The 15,574-nt window shown below is 43.4% G+C and overlaps 1 long non-coding RNA gene across 1 annotated transcript; it reads left to right on the forward strand.

Annotated features, from left to right (window-relative positions):
* Positions 1–11,847: 11,847 nt before the first annotated feature.
* On the forward strand, positions 11,848–12,308 carry LOC123630665. The gene is made up of 3 exons (XR_006732731.1): positions 11,848–11,886; positions 12,036–12,091; positions 12,261–12,308. It is a non-coding gene; the product is annotated as an uncharacterized LOC123630665 (long non-coding RNA).
* The last annotated feature ends 3,266 nt before the right edge of the window (positions 12,309–15,574 follow it).

Raw genomic sequence — 15,574 nt, forward strand, 5'->3', positions numbered from 1 at the left:
GAGCCAATATAATTTTCCTTATACTTTATGCTTGATGATGTTGATCGCTTCCTGGAATGGTTCTCATTTCTATGATACTGCACCACTTTTTTTTTTTAAACTACTAAATTAAGTGAACATCATGGTCAGTTTTGAGCATTTTTAAATTTCCCCAACGGATGGTGGGCATAATGGGAAAGCTCTAGTTTAGTGACTTAGCCCCTTATTAATCAATGAATTGCATCTACTTAGAGAGGAGTCTTTGTTGGCATTATTATCTGCTGTTGTGTTTGACATTGATTTTCATGGGTCTGAGAATGACATCCTGAATCTTTTATATGCAGTGTTAACCACAAAAATTGAAAAAGGCTGGAACAGCAGGGATACATGTGATAACTAAAAATGTTTTGCAGATTAACCTAAAGTGCATCCTGGAATTGTGTGTAATAAGCAAAAGCTTGGTAATGGCTAAAATTCTCAGGGGCATGGGATTGTCTAAATAAACCAAGGAGCATCAATTCAAATAAATAATGTGCAATTGTTAAAAAGAACAAAGATATATCTTTATGTACCAGTATGGAACAATGTTCATGATAAAAGTGGAAATGAGAAAAATATGTAAAGTAAAATAAATATGCAGTTTGTGTCTGTATGGCAAAAAAAAGAGCAAATCACTTGTCAAAGGGCGTGTAAGAACTGTCTTTTCCCACCACACAAGCTGATATAATCCAAAATGTTTTATTAATTAAATTAAATTAAATTTAATTAATTAATTAATTAAATTGATTTTGAAGCTAGTTGATTTGGCAGGTGACTTGTTGCACACACCCTAGCAGATTCCGACTTCCATGGCCACCGTCCTGCTGCAAAACGTTTTTATTTTTAAGCAAACCCTTCATCCTGATTGCTCATAAGAAGGGAAGCTTTTAAGAAATAAGGATTTTTTTTTTTTGAGACAGGATGACATGGGAAAGAGAAAAGAATGATCTTTCCACAGTTACATGTAAACCCAGAGGGAGCTGAGGGTCTGTGCAGGGTTGCTGCTGGGAGCTCCTTGGACAACCCCCACCCCCGAGCCCCGCAGGCTGAGCAGGCCAAGACTGTGGGAAGCAGAGCAAACAAACAAGACAGATAGGGACAGGCCCGAGGAAGACAATGGTAGGGCTGTGGGGAAGCAAGGCAGGCCTGGGTTTCTGGCCACAAGGGCAAGAGCCCAGACTGTGTTTGTCTTAGAACTCTACGCAGCTATGAAAATTTATGACATTTCCTGAGCTGAGATAGTAGAAGTTGGCAAATCTCTTTTATAACCTCTGTTTCAGGTTAAAAGGACAAAACCCACGTTCACATTTTTCTGGCCAAGGTCTTGCCTTGGCTTTCTTTGTTTCACAATAGATTCATTGACCCAGGCTGGAGTCTGTGGGCGGGTGGGGAGGGACCACAAACATGAACTTCGCACCACAGAGTAAATATTTCTCTGGGCAAACTGGGATCCTTCTGCTTTCTTTCAAGTTAAGAGCTTGCTAATTAACTACCAGGGCTTCCCGTGTGTGATTAGCCCCAACCCTCCTCCAAGTGGCCCTGTGTTTACTTCTTTTCATATTTTGACCCCATGCTTCTTGGCTGAAGCATAAAAGAAAAATCTGAAATGTTTTCTCTGACATTCAAAATCTCTATTCCTACAGAAGAGAACTGCAAACAAACTAGCCTTGGACTCTCAGCAGAGTGGACAGCAATATCTCTGCTTAGAAAGCTGCAGGTGAAGGACGGAGCGAGCAAGAGAGAATCTGTTTCTCATTAGAATTCTTGGCAAAGCATGTCGAGGTGCATCTGGAAAAGCAGGAAGAAGGACTGCCATCAGATTTGTTTAATAAGCCCCTTTCTCCCCTCACACGTCTGTTGGCTTTCCCCTCTAAAGGTCGTCTGGGACCAGGTTTTCCAATCCCTCCGTATCCCGCTCATGTGTCTGCACATGATCTCGGTATATTGCATATAAAGTGGAGAATCCAAATAAGGAAAACTCATTTCACTCTCATTTTTCTACATGGCAAATGAAGTTCTCCCTTGGACAATCTCACTTTCACAGATGCAGTGCATACCAAGGAGAGGAGCTGGTGCTAAGGGTCCCGTATGGTTATTTGTGCAGGATGACAGTCTTCAAGATGATACCACTGCTTTCATCTGAACATCACAACATGTGCTTGAAGTAACATGTCTTCATTTCACAGATGGGGGAAACAAATAACAACAACAACAACAAAAATAATGAACAAAGCAAAACCAAAACAGAACCACACCTGAGGGCCAGAGGGAGTAGGTGACTTACACAGTCAAGGGGCGCCAGAGCTGGGACTAGAAATCTGATCCCTGCCCACCCCAAGGTATTATAGATCAGACCATTCTCCAAACCCCATCACGTCCTCTTTCCTAGATGTCTCAGGTCTTATTTTATTTTTTATTTCAAAACAAATTAGGGGGTACAAGTGTTTTTTGATGTCCATTACGCCACTTTGAGACCATATATATCGCTCATTTAGCTCCCACTTATAAGTGAGAACGTGTGGCATTTGTTTTTCCATTCCTGAGATACTTCATTTGGGACAATATTCTCCTGTTCCATCCAAGTTGCTGCAAAAGACATTATTTCATTCCTTTTTATGGCTGCGTAGTACTCCATGGTATATATACACCACATTTTCTTTATCCACTCATCAGTTGGTGGGCACTTAGGTTGATTCCATATTCTTACAATTGTGAATTGTGCAGTAATAATATAAGTTTGGGTGCAAGTATCTTTTTTATAAAATGACTTTTTTTCATTTGGATAGATACCCAGTAGTGGGATTGCTGGATTGAATGATAGGTCGACTTTTAGTTCTTTGAGGAATCTCCATACTGTTTTCCATAGCAGTTGTACTAGTTTACATTGCCACCAGCAGTGTGTAAGCGTTCCCTTTTCACCATATCCACGCCAACATATATTGTTTTTTTGACTTTTTAGTAATGGCCATTCTGACAGGGGTAAGGTGGTATCTCACTGTGATTTTAATTTGCATGTCTGTGATGATTAATGAAATTGAGCATTTTTTCATCTGTTTGTTGGCCATTTGTCTATCTTCTTTTGAAAAAAATCTGTTCATGCCTTTTGCCCACTTTTTGATGGGATTGTTTTTTTCTTCCTGATTTGTTTGAGTTCTCTGTAGAATCTGGATATTAGCTGTTTATTGATGTATAGTTTGCAAATATTTTCTCCCATTCTGTAGGTTGTCTGTTTACCCTGTTGATTATTTCCTTTGCTGTGCAAAAACTTTTTAGTTTGAGTCCCATTTATCTTCATTGTTGCTGTATTTGTTCTTGGGGTCTTAGTCATAAATTCCTTGCCTAGGCCAATGTCCAGAAGAGTTTTTCCTAAATTTTCTTCCAGAACTTTGTGGTTTCAACTCTTCCATGTAAGTCTTTAATTCAGGTTGTAGTTTAAATGCCGCTTCCTCCAGGAAGACCTCTCAGATCCACCCACCCTCAGGTTAAGTTGGGCCCTCCTGTGAGCAGTCTATGTATGTTTTCTTTATGGCACTTGTCATAAATTTTAATCAGAGTTTTGTATGATTATTTCCTTAGTATCTCCCTCTCCAGCAAGACTGGAAGGCCCTAAGACAGGACTGCATCCAGTCTTGGTCATCATTATACCTGCATGACCCAGCACAGTGCCCAGGACATGATGGGCCCCCCCAAAAGAAAAATGTTTGTGAAATAAATGAACAAATGAATGAAAAATTGCTCAGTGAAGTGGTGAAGGCTGAACCCAGATTGGCTTCCTTACTTTCTTGGTGAACTACCCAAGAAAATTTCTGGAGATTCTGTTGTTTCTCATTGACATTGTATGAAAACCTTTTGCTAAACACTGAGAAACTTCCTACAATGTTAGAGGCTGGAAGACTGTGAATTGAGCAGGATTTCTGCTTGTTTCTGGCCTAGGATCATAAGGGATAAGTAGACCAGGGGTGCCTGCAGAAGTTAGTTCAGGCCTGTGATTGATATCCAGCTGTCTGTCCCAGCTGTATGTCCTGGGAGATATCGCTGCTTCCTGGATGAGTGTCTGAGGGCTGATTTAGTCAAAGTAATGGGCTAGTTCTCTCTGCCCTTACCAACAGTTCTGTAGCTTGGGATAGCTCCAGCATTCAGCTGGCTAGCTAATGATGCCAGCATCAAAGGGTGGTCGTGGCACACATCATCCAGTTCACATGGGGAAACTGAGGCAGGAAGGAGAACTGATTTGGCAGTGACAGAGCTGGGACCAGAATCCAGGGCTCCTGCCTCTGTCTGATACTCTCTCCAGCACTGTTCAATCGATCAGAGGGTGGGCTCAGCACTTGGCATGTGCTCAGTGCTATCTGTACTAGATTCTGAAATGGATACAAAAAGTCTTGAGAATTAAATACACAAAAATTAAATACAAAACATAAGCATAGAGCATGACCCCACATTCCAAGAACTTACAGTTTCATTGGAGACTGAAATGAAATTCTTGAAATGACAGCCAATAAAATATTGCAAGTCCAGGCCATTAACACTGTGTTATGTGCAAGACAGACTCCAAGCACTGAGAATTCTAAGAGGACATTTGACAACTGCACATAACTCTACAACTCTGCCTTGAGTGTAGCTATGACAAGGAGAGGTTTCTGTATGTCAGGAAGTCCTGGAGGGTGCAGTACAGTGGTGAAGGGCACACGGTCTTTGGGGTTAGGGACCTGCAGGCTCTGTCACTTCCTAGCTCTGTGATCTTGGGCAGGTCATTGAGCCTCCCTCAGACTTGATCTTCTCTTCTGTAAGATGGGATGAGAAGATAGTAATGATATTCATAGGGCTGTTGTAAGAATTACATTCATGTAACATTTTTCAGGCATAAGTTGACATGCAATAAATACTGGTCATTATTATTAATAAAAATAAAGCTACGTGGAGGTAGAATGGGTTATCTCAAGGAGGCTATGAGTCCTCAGTCACCAGTAGTATTTGACCTCTGGCTAGAAATTATAGAAGGAACTCAATTTTAGAAGGGAGTAGATCATCGAACTAGGTGGCATTTAAGGTCTTTCCTGATACTGATCCTAAGATGAATTTTCCGGACATTTGCTGGCCTTTGAGAATGACTATGTGTTGGCCAAGGGGGAGGAGGGGAAGGATAGTGTCCTAGAATATGGGAACAGCATGAGCAGAGGCTTGGAGGAGGCACAGAGCTTGAAGTCACTGTATTCTTACTTACATATCCAGAACTTCATCCTGCTTGGGTTTTCTGAGCATCTTGTGGAGAAGTCTTTTGTCTACAGCTTACAGAGGTCCAGTCAGGGGTTTGTAGTAACCCTGAGGCCTTCCTCTTGCGTGTGTCAGAATTTCGTGAACTACTGAGGGAAGGGAAGTTTGTGATATGATTTCAGCATCAACACAAATGAGTTCTAACCATGATGGTCTCACTCCTGCTCATCAGGGCAGTTTGCCAATGGACCTACCCAGCTTCCTTATGATCAGCTTCTAAACTCAACTAAAACAACCTTCCTCCACCCAAAATGAACAAACTGATGAGGTAGGTCCTTTTACCTCATTGCCTTGCCAGGCCTCTGCACAAATCACATGGGGCAACATTCTCAGAGCCGGAGCTGGTGTAGGGAAAGCATTTCACCAGGAAGTGCTTGCTTTGACGTGCACATGAGTTTATAAGGCATCTTTTTAGTAGAAATCATAAAAGTGTGCTGTGACGTTCAGTTACCCTGAGATCTAGCTGTACAATCTGTACAACTTCTACCAGCAAAATGAACAAGGGAGGGGAGTGGCTTGGGATTATCCCAAATGGAGATTTCTGCATTTCTGCCCCGGGACCCAAGAGAATGTGGTCTGGACATTCATCTCAGAGAGGCTGGGAGTGATGATGACCTAATGTGCAAAGTAGCACTTGAAAAATTTGCAGGACTGCTTAAAAAAACCTAACTGGAAGCAACCTGGATGTTTTATACTCCCTCATTTCAGTTACAATTGCTGCTTTATCTACAGTGCAGAGGGAGTTGGCAGCTGGAAGGGATGTGGAGTGGGGAGCTCCTCCCGGAGGTCCCAGTGGAAGCTGTGCAGACGGCGAGTGTCTCACAGAGGAGAATGATGTCTGGGATTCCCCTCCTCACTGCCTGTCTTGATGCCTAGGGACCTCCTGAATGAGGGGGAAACCACATGCTTCTTTGTGGCATTGTACACCTCTCAGACCCATGGTTTTAGTAGCTCTCTGCTGTGCCGGGCTTTGTCTTTTGAAGCCACGGCCAGAGGAAATCAGTTCAGCTGCTACTCCAGGGGGGAAGCCAGACACAAGGTCATTCCTTTCCTCGCTGCTTACCATGGCCCCATTCTCTATAGAGATGTGTGTCCTTCTACAACAATAGTGGGCCTAATCTTGGCTTTCAGCAATGATTTGTGTCTGCCTCATTTATCACGACATCCCCACTACCAAAGATGGTACCAAGTCCATAGTGGACACTCAAGCACTACATGGGATGCAGATGGACGTTCTGTGCTATGTATATGTTAGTTGCATGGCCACCAGGAAGGTGCAGTGGGTATTGCATGTATCTGGGAGCAAGGAGGACTGGGATGTGTTATGTTTATTTATCCCACAGAGAAGCAAGTTTGCACAAAGAGGTGGGGTACAGAAGAAGGTGGAGGTAAGGGCCCTGAGAGCCAAGCATCCTCTCCCATAGTCTTCCTCCCTCATCAGTGAGCAGGAGTCCAAAGGATGCATTTCCTGTCCTGTCATTAGTCTGGGACTGTATAGTTTCCTCACTTGTCTAAAGGGGGGAACAGAATATTCCCTCCCTACCCCAAGGGGTGTTGGGGAGATTAAATGACAGGGACAAGTTGCCACACAGATGCTGGGCTTGATTCTGATGACAGGACCAACCCCTCCCAAGAACTAGTGCCCAGGAGCTGCCCAGCATCCTTAGGAAATTTTCTTGGGAAGAGTCCAGAAAATTAACTGCTCATATATCAGTGAAAGCAGTAGCTCCCAGCTACCACGTTTCCCCCAGTGTGCTCAGGCTCCTGGACACTGAGAACAGGCCCATCCAAAGAGGCACAAACTGAAGCAAGTTTAAGTGTAAGCTGCTCCTTCTACACAGGGGGATTGTTTGACCAGGAACATCAGGGGGAGGGGCTCTCATCACCTGCTTTCCTTCTATAGGTTAATGCATATGCCTGAATAAAAGTCAATCCTGAAAATGGAGTTTTATTCTTTTCTGTTTCCAAATGAAAGGATTAAACAAAAAAACTTATGGGGCCAACTCGAACATATAAACTTTTAATAATATAGATGTAAAAGTCAAATACTACTAATGAAATACTGCTAATGATTTCTTGGCTTCTTTTTAAACAAATTATGTCAAGTGATCACCTTCCTAATCTAAAAATGGCATTGATTAGGTTCCTTTGAGGGTTTTGTACGTTTCCTAAATAGTATTTTGTTATTCAAAATAATAGTTATTGAAACAACACCCTGTAATTTGGAGTCTGCCTAAGGCTATTCCCCCTTTTCTGAAGAATAATTTTAGGGAAGTGGCATATCAACAGTACCTTTAGGAAAAGTGATGCTCCCTAATTACTTAAATCTTTGCTTCCTTCCAAAAGAAGGACTGATAATGGAATTTCCTGGATGCTAATAAGGGCTTTCAGAGGGTAGCTTCCTTCTAGGGGCTTAGCTTCTGATACATATCACAGCACTGCTGAGCTGTGGGTTCAGTCTATTCAATGGGTAAAGAATGTGTTTATATTTAATAGAGGCAGAGGAGACCAACCTGGACTAGAGAATTTATCTTTCCAAGATATTATTGTACTATACAAAATTGTATAAAAATTAATTTCTAAAGTCCTGGGCACAGAGATATCTCTGTCTTGGTGTACCATAGTTGCTTATGAAGTTTTAACTTAATCCTGGAAAGAAAAGTTCTTTTAATTGGAAAGTTATGGAGGCAATAACAACAATTTCTATTTATTAAGTATTCCTTTTTATTAAATATTTATTGTGTGGCAAGCATTTTGCACAGGACTTTAAATGCATTAATCTCATTTTTTTCTAGCTTTTGGTATTAAACTTTTAATTCATTTATTTTCAATCTTATTCTTCCAGTAATGTATTTTAAAGCTATAAATTTGCCTCTAGGTACTGCTTTATTTGCACCCCACAAGTTTTGTTATGTAGTTCTCTCATAGTTGTTCAAGCCTAAATATTTTGTCATTTTTGTTAAGACTTTGTCTTTAATCCACAATAAACTTAGTCTCAGGGGAAGAGCATTCGGCTGCACAATAAACTTAGGGATATATTTGTTTCTAATTTAAGAGCACTGTGAATAAAAATATTATCTATATGCTATAAATTATTTGAAATATCTCAAGACTTTCTTTGCAAAAATGTCCATATGTGATTGAAAAATATACATATTCTCCATTTCAGTGCAGGCTTCTATATGTCTATATTGGATCAGGTTTGCTTAATGAGCTCTTCATATCTTATAGCCTTGCTCTGTTCTTTATCTGCTTGATCTAGCAGGTCCTGATAAAAGTATATTAAAAATCTTCCACTACGCATATGAATTAACTCCTCTATATAATTTAGCCATGTTAAGTGCATACAGATTCACAATTGTTATATATTCTTGATGGGATGTTGCTTTTATAATTTTATATTATCCTTGATTATTTTTAATAATGTTTTGGTCTTAAATTTTATTGGGTCTGATATAAATATTGTTAGACATGTTTATTAATTTCCTAGGGCCACCATAATAAATTACCACAAACTGGCACCTTAAACCAATAGAAATTTATTCATTCACAGTTCTGGATGCTGGAAGTCTGAAATCAAAATGAAATCAAAGCCTGAAATTGGCAGAGCCATGTTCCCTCCAAATACTCTTGGAGAGGATCCTTCCTTGTCTCTTCCAGCTTTGGGGAGCCCTAAGCACTCCTTGGCTTGTGGCAGCATAACACCGATCTTTGCCTCTGCCATCTCATGACTGTCTTCCTGTGGGTCTCTCATCTTCTTATAAGGACACTGGTCATATTGGCATCAGGGCCCGGCTTATTCTGGTATGTCCTCATCTTAACTGATTACATCTGCAATGACTGTGTTTCCAAATAAGGTCACATTGTGAGGTACTTCAACACGGGCACACAATTCAACCCATAACAATTGCTTCATTTTGGTTAGCAGTGGACTGGTATATCTTTTCCTAACTTTTTATTTGCAATTTTTCTTTGTGGTTTTGTTTTAGGTGTATCTCTTGCAAACTTTGTTCATTTTGTTTTATCTAATCTGATAGTCTTTCTTTTGATAGGTAATCTGTTTACATTTATTATAATGACCTATATTTTAGCTTATCTCTGTCATATTTTGTTTCCTATTAATATTTACCACCCCTTTGCTTTGCTTTGGTTTTCCTCCTCCCATCTGTCTTAGCCTAGACTCCCCTCTCCCACCCCAACCACCACAAAAAAAGCAGACTCAGATAAGGGCTTGTCTGAGCCTGTTTATTTTAGGAAATGATTCAAGGAATAGGAGTTGGATAGAGGGTTGGGAAGAATGAAAAAGGGATGAAGGAAAAGTGGATTGCTATATGGGCACATAGGGCTCAGTCCCACTAGGGACCCTTGGAGGAGGCGTATAGAATGCACCTCAGCTCTGTCCTCAGAGATGCTGATGTTGTTCTCAGAATGTGGCCATGTCATTTTAATGTGCTCTTTCTATACCGTATATCATTGTTATGTGTTTACAGCAGAGGGTATTCCTCACAGCATGAATTTACACCACTTCCTGGCTGTCTGTCATTTAACTTTCACATAATCCTAGGAGAGACTTTATCACCCCCATTTTAGAAATGAAGCAACTGAGGCTCAGAGAGGGGAAGTAACTTGCCTGTAAGTCACACAGCTAAAAAGTCATGGAGCCAGAGCTCCAACTCTCGTTTATTTGATTCTGCAGCCATTCCTTCTGCTCTTAAGCTCTACCCGCTGTGTGGTGTTGGGTGTGAGTCAGAGCCAGCCTATGTTTCCTTGAGTCACAGTGTCACTTCTTACCTCAACCTCCTCAGTCCTCAAATAGGGGTGTAGCTCTTTCATAAAGAGGAACGATAAGACCAAACTACTAGACACCAAGCTACTAAATGGCCTCTGTATGGGACTGAACCCATCTCTGTCCAAACAGGAGTATTCTAGAGAGACTCTCTGAAAATTACAGAAGCCAAGAGAGTTCATAATCTTCATTTAAAGAAGGGTTTCTTTGTTTGTTTGTCTGGGGTTTTTTGTACCATGACTTTATCTACTCCCCAAAGAGTGTGGACCACTAAGTAAATCAGGTAATTATTGACTAAGTGACTGGCTACTGTGATTGAGAAATTAACCATGTCTGGTTTTCTTCTGTAGGCTCACTGGAAAAGAATGTGAGGTATCTTCCCCTCTTCTCCGGAGGCCTTGTGTCTTGGGAACTGGGATTTCTTGCTCCAGGGAAAAAAGTTAAAGGCCTTTCTTTGATTTTCTAAGGGTCTGGAGACCTAACACTAATTGTTAGAGATGGAGAGGTCTGGGGAGAGGGTGCAGGGTCTGGAGATCATTCAAAGGTGGCAGGACCTCGAGTGCTGGGCCTCCTACCCAGCACCCTGAAGCAGCAGGGCCTTTGGGGGGTGGCTAAGAGGAGGTGCTCCTGAGGACTGAACGCTTGCAATGTCGCCGTGAATTTGGAGAGGATGCTGTGAGCAGCAGCAACAGCCTTCACGGGTCCACCCGGGCTTGGACGATGAGTGACTTAGTAGTGACCATCACAGACCCGATGCCCTTCCCCAAGTTTCTGGATCCTAAGGCCTCAGAGTTCTGCATGGAAAGAGAGGGAGGCGCCTTGAAAGTGAGTGGAATTGGGTTTTCTGAGATCCTGGCAGGTGCGGTCTACGTATGATTTGATTTAGAAAATTCACGAAATTTGTCATTTCTTACCCCACGTGTTGTTGAACTATTAATACCAGTTACACTAAAAATGACCAAATCCCGAAATAAATTTTTCTAACATATTGGGTAAAACAGGTCTTAACATTTTTTTAAGCCCTTGGAAATGGCTGATCAATAACTGACGCAATATAACTATTCCAAGCCCTGCTTTTGGTTTAAAAAAAAAAATCCTCTATCCTGGTAATTTAAACTCCAAATTACCTCCAGATGGGGCTTTTTAAATGCCCCGCGATTAAATCCGCCTCAAATAGAGTTTCTGTGGGAAACTTCCCTGCCTCCTAGGGCAGCCTGCGGTGCTTTTTAAAGGCTGGGGATCTAGCAATGCAATTTAGGGGCCTCGGAACCTTCAACTGCATGACTCAGCCCTGGGGCCCGGTGCCCTGGACAGTTGCCCAGAGCTGAACGTCCAACTGGAAGCGCCTCAGGAGGAGCTCTGGGAGGTATCTCTGGAATCTCACAGCACTTTCTCACCTACCCTTATTAGACCAAAGAGGCAGAGCCGCAGGGGAGGGGGCCACTGGGCAGGAGGCAGTGTGTGTGTGTGTGTGTGTGTGTGTGTGTGTGTGTGTGTGTGTGTGTGTGTGTGTGTGTGTGTGTGTGTGTGTGTGTGTTCTGTGCATGTTTCCTTGTCTCTGTGCGTCTATGTACCTGCGTGTCTGTGTGTGTCCCTATGAGTCTGTGTGTGTCTGTGGCGGGGAGGGAGGGCAGGAATGCGTTTGGAGCCCTGGTGTGCTAAGAGCAGGCGATTCACAGCAGCGGTGGGCCAACGCCTCAGTCCGGAAGCCCCCTCCGGACCTGCAGGCCACCTGCAGCCCCCTGGCTGTGGTCTGAGTGGTGGGGAGGGAAGGAAGCATGGGCTGGACAGGCTGGACGTGAACTCTGGTTAGTCTGAGAGGGTTGGGAAGAAAGGAGCAGGGAGGAGAGTGTGTGGGGAGCAAGCCTGCACCCTCCTCGAGGGCCTGGGGAGGGCGAGGAGCGGCGGAGGCCAAGCTGCCTGCAAAGCTCTCAACACACAACCTGACGGTTTCCAGACTGTTTTGAAGGTCTTGGACGCCCCGCCCGAGTTTGCGCATGCGCCTAAGCAAAGGTACTGCACGTTCACACTTTCTTCTTCCCAATCTTGCTTTGAGAGACTCTCCCTGCGCCATGGGGTGCAGATGGAGAGTACGCTTATTTTTGAGTGCCTGCTTTGGGTAGGCACGCCTCTCGATCTCACTTAATGTGCTTAACCGTGACAGGTTATCCCTCTTTTACAGATGAGGAAACTGAGGCTCAGAGACGGAAAGTGAGTGGCTCAAGATAACAAGCTGATGAATGGCAGAGCCGAGGCAGAACCCAGGTTTGCTGAATCCGGAATCGTTGTCTTACCCGAGAGTCCTCTACCTCTGGGTTGCCCTCTCTTTACATTTAGAAGCACACACACACACACACACACACACACACACACACGCACGCACGCCTGAGAACCCTTTTATGGCACACTATAGCCCAGGCAGCAAGAGTGTCCACATTATGGTAGTCTCTGTTTATGATACACAATACACACAAAAAACCGACAGAACTGTAGGTCTAGGAAAAGCCATTCTTTTACACCTCTTTCCAGGGGTGGGAAAAGAATTTCTTGTTAGCAGTGTTAAGAGCATGAGTTTTGGAATCAGACAGCCTGGAATTTAAATGTCCATTTATTAGCCCTGTGACTAAGTAACACTCAACCTCTGTAAGCTTTAGTTTCCTCCTCTGTAAAGTAGGATAATAGTAGTACTTACCTCATTGGCTGTTGTGTAGATTATATGAGACAGTGCCTATGGGTGTACAGCATTTGGCACCCAATAATCACTCAATAATTGGAAGCTATAATTATTCGTAACAATAATAAACCAGCGCAAATATCTAGATGATGGATCACAAAAAGCAAGGTGAACTCGGTACTTTGTAGAAACAAAGATGTGACGTCTACATTGTTGCCAAAAGTCTGGAGGGGTTGCCAGGACCAGAGTGAAAGAGGTGGTGAACACCCAGCTGGCTGGCCTTGGAGAGGGAGGAGACAGACATCGGGGACCCCTAACCTTGAGGCGGCAAGTTCTGTGATTGATGTGAATGGATGCCTCTAACCTCTGCCTCTTCTGTTCTCAGAGTTTTAATGGGGCACACCAAATGCTGGGCACTGACATAGACAGGACAAGTATGACCCAAAATAAGGGCTGGAAGCCAATGCTGGGAGGGAGGCAGAGGGAGGGGGCAGCCTGGTACCAGGTGCCAATGAGCGTATCTGCTCTTTGTCCCCACCACCTGTCAGCTGGGAATTCTGCATGTCATCAGTGCAATAGACTATGACCGCCAGAGTGAAAACCTAGGTACAGACCAGCCATGGCTTCTCTCAACACCACTATATCCAAGGTGAATGCATTTTTAGTGGTTTTGTCTTGATTAACAAAAAAGATTCATGAATGCTTTATAAAATATATATTAAAACAATTCAGAAGAAGTATAAAAGTGAAATAGAGTGTGGATTTTTTTCAGGACACCCACACATACACAGGTATATGAACTTTTTATGATGGAAGTTTTCAAACATACACAAAAGTAGCATGAACAGCATGGTGAACCCCCATTGTACTCAAGATCCACCTTCAACAAGTGGAGTGGTGTGTTCATGAGAGTCCCAGTTAAAGCAACATGGCTTTTAACAGTTTTCCAGTATGTTAATGAGCTCCAGTGACTCCATAATGCTAATGTATTAAGTCTCCTGATTTCCAAGCACCTGAAGTTATTGCCCATCTCATTCCCCAACTGCCTTGAGCACCTATCTAAATTAAGTGAGAAAGATTAAATGAATTTGCCCTAAATCATACAGGAAGCTAGGCAAGTGCCTGAAACACAGGAGGTGTTCCATAAGAGTTGAAAAAAGAATAATAGCAGAACTAATGATTATTGAGCACTTACTATGTGCTGGGCACTATTCTAAGTGCTCTACCTGTATTATCTCACTGAATTTTTGCACCTAGCCTGTGCTGTGTATTTTATCTTCATCCATGTTTTATAAATGAAGACATTTGACACAAACAGATTAAACTACTTACCCAACTTCACAGTTATTTAGAGGCAGAGCAAGGATTTGAACCCAGACTTCCTGAATCCAGAGCCTGTCTTTTTAACCAGTACACTGGGGGGGTTTCTGAATCAGGTAACCCCTGAAACAAAGCCTGATGTGGGCAAAGTGATTCCTGCTGGGACAGGTAAGGATAGAGAAGACAGTTGCTTTTATTTTATTTATTTATTTTTTTGAGACCAAGTCTTGCTCTGTGACCTGGGCTAGAGTGCCGTGGTGTCTGCCTAGCTCACAGCAACCTCAAACTCCTGGGCTCAAGCGATCCTCCTTCCTGCCTCAGCCTCCCGAGGAGCTGGGAGTACAGGTACACACCACCACGCCCAGCTAATTTTTTCCATTTTTAGTAGAGAAGGGGTCTTGTTCTTGCTCAGGCTGGTCTTGAACTCCTGACCTCAAGGGATCCTCTGCTTCAGCCTCCTAGAGTGCTAGGATTACAGGTGTGAGCCACTGCACCTGGCCGAAAGTTGCTTTTATTGAACACTGCTGTGCAACACACAGAGACCGGGCACTGTGTTAAATGCAAAAACACCAAAGGCCATCTCAACTTTACACAAAAAATACTTTTTCAAGGACATCGGCCCAGCAACTGCCTATCCAAGCTCTGACTGGCATCACCCTTGTTATCGATCTTCGTAGCCAAGTATAATTATTTCAAAACATTTCTGTTTTGAAACGTCCTGTCCTAACAACCCCCTGCCACAGAGCTGTAGAACCCCATGTGGAGATAACATGCATCATCCAGACTGGCGGAAGCCCTTCCCAAATGAGTGTCCTGGTTCCTTAGTGCCAGGCCCTGAGTAGGATTTCATGATCCAGAAAAAATATAATGCCTTGTATGTAATTATGCACAGAAAAAGTCTGGAAAAATAACCACCAATTATTAACCCATCCGTAGTGCGGGGGGGGGGGGGAGTCATCAGAATGTTTCTTTTGGGGGGGCTTATCTCAATTTTTACATTTTTCTATAATAAATATGGATTACCTGCGTTCCAGGGAGTAAAGGTAGGAGAGGAAAAGAGAAAGGAAGAAGAAAATGCTACTCCAAAGTGCCCCTCAGCAGCTTGGGGCTGGGGGTGGCGCTGAGGGCAGGCGGCAGGGCCTGGGGCAACATGAGCTGGGCAGGGCCCTTGCAAAGCCAGCTCCTCTGGCCACCAGGCGACAGCGACGGCCCGCTCCATCTAAGGTTAGTTTTTAAAGGTCATGGTGCGTGGGGCTCCCACCCCGTCCTCACAGGACCCTGTGGCACACGGGGCACACAGTGAGGCAGCTTGTGTAAAAATACACACTGCCACCCAGCTCTGGTTTCCGGAGGGGTCTGGGGCAAGGAGAGGCAGCCGCATTCTGACACCTCCTCCAGTCCACACTCGATTGGCAAGTCCTTCCAGGCGGGGGCTGTTTGTTTTCAAAGGCTGCATCTTTGGGATTAAAAATAACCCTGGGTTCAGCTTGGCTGCTCTCGCT

Source organism: Lemur catta, chromosome 1 (genome assembly GCF_020740605.2).
Source record: "Lemur catta isolate mLemCat1 chromosome 1, mLemCat1.pri, whole genome shotgun sequence".
Lineage (NCBI taxonomy): Eukaryota > Metazoa > Chordata > Mammalia > Primates > Lemuridae > Lemur > Lemur catta.